This window comes from Solanum pennellii, chromosome 8 (assembly GCF_001406875.1).
Source record: "Solanum pennellii chromosome 8, SPENNV200".
NCBI classification, from domain to species: Eukaryota; Viridiplantae; Streptophyta; class Magnoliopsida; order Solanales; family Solanaceae; genus Solanum; species Solanum pennellii.
Genome location: NC_028644.1, coordinates 48,853,483 through 48,855,508, shown reverse-complemented (window position 1 = coordinate 48,855,508; position 2,026 = coordinate 48,853,483). Strand labels below are relative to the sequence as shown.

Here is a 2,026-nt window from a genome sequence, read left to right as displayed (position 1 = left end):
GGTGACTTTTAGTTTTTAAGGGTATTTCGGCATTGGTTATTTTTAGATGATTTAGTTGTGTTTATGGAGACTCAATTCAATTATGTATAAAATATTCTTTTATATTATATAATATACTTGATTTTGATTAAATGGTGTAGGGTTAGTTTCAGGTGAAGCTGGTTCTAAGACAAATTTGTTTAATGTTAGTGCCACTTATAACTGCTGAGGTTGTGATAAGTACTAATAATTTAGACAAAAGTTTTATAATAGATTAAAAATATAAATAAAGGAAATATATTTTCAAAATATTTATTAAACCAAATATTTGTCAAAATTAGATATAAGTCGGTCAAAATTGAATGTCAACAATATAGATTTCATAAATATAATTCTCATTTAATCTTAAAATATGTGTGCCAAAACTAATAAATATTCTTTTCCAGCTTTCAAAGAATAGTTGACTAGTTGCAATGAATTTTTAATTTACCCACTTCTTTTAGATTTAAAATTTAATGATTGATTTCACTTGAAAAGTTGGTATACTACTTATGTCTTATAAATATGCAGACTTTTACTTTGAAATAATACACAAAAATAAAAAGATCATCATTATTTTTTGAGAAATAGTGACTTTGTATAAAAGATGATGAAGGAATCAACCATTGTATTCACTATTCTTTGGGTGTTCATTTTGCTCGGTAAAGTTTTTTATCATTTTCCCCTTTTCATGTCTTTCCTTCTCCCTCTGCCTCTATCCCTCTCATTATCTCTTCTTAGATGCTATGTAAATGAATTTTTTTCTTTATACACACACACATAAAGGTTAACATTTGGGATTTGTATTAGATTTTTTATTAAAATAAGGGTAGCAACTTGAAGCAATTATATATGCTTTATTTCTATGTATTGTTAATGAGTTTACTTGAACTAATGACATCAATATTTATTTTTATTTCTAATATAGGTTCACAATCATGTATAGCATTCGGAAAAGATCAAAAATGTCAAACAGCAAAAGATTGTGCTCCTTCTTGTCAACTTGGAATTCCGACTTGTACTGATGGAATTTGTGGATGTATTGAGGGAATAAGAAGGAGTGTTTCTTTTAAGAAAAATAATATTTATTTGGGTAAATGTTGTCCTGGATGTAAACCACATTGTGTCCTAGGATTATGCACATGTCCCTGTTGTTAGAAGAAAAAATTAAGACAAGTTTGAGGTTAAGATAATACATCTCTTATTATAATGAAATCTTAGAGATATTTTATTTTAATTTTAAAAAATCATAGTTTGCCAATTTGATATTTTCAATTCCTTCCTCCAATTCATACTAGGATAAATCTAATGTGGTAGTTATGAGCATATAAGAATTGAGGAAATCTACTAATTATTTGTGAATATTTTGATTTATTTTGAATATCATTATTCTCATGCAGAATTATATTATCATATAAATGGGAATCATTAACTTTCTATTTCTAGGTTCACCTCTAATTCATGGTTTAAATCTTAATATACAAAAACATGTGTGCCTTTGCTCTACACCAAATGTGTGACCGACATTAAAAATCACTTATGATCCAAGAAACCCTTGGTCTAACATAATAACAATAATAATAATAACAATAATAGTAATAATAATAATAATAATAATAATAATAATAATAATAATAATAATAATAATAATAATATTAATAATAATAATAATAATAAATAATAATAAATAATAACAATAATAATAATAACAATAAATAATAATAGTGAAAATAACAATAATAATGATAATAATAATAATAATAACAACAATAATAATAATAACAATAACAATAATAATAATAATAATAATAATAACAATAATAATAATAATAATAATAATAATAATAAGAATTAGAATAATAATAATAATAAGTAGTATAAAAATAATAATAATAATAATAATAATAATAATAATAAAAATAAATAATAATAATAATAATAACAACAACAATAATAATAAAAATAATAATAAAAATAATAATAATGACAATAATAACAATAATAATAA

At 22.3% G+C, this 2,026-nt stretch overlaps 1 long non-coding RNA gene across 1 annotated transcript; it reads left to right on the top strand.

Moving 5' to 3' along the window:
• Positions 1 to 574: 574 nt before the first annotated feature.
• LOC107028211 lies at positions 575 to 1,258 on the top strand. Its single transcript, XR_001457804.2, has 2 exons — positions 575 to 680; positions 947 to 1,258. It is a non-coding gene; the product is annotated as an uncharacterized LOC107028211 (long non-coding RNA).
• Positions 1,259 to 2,026: the final 768 nt, after the last annotated feature.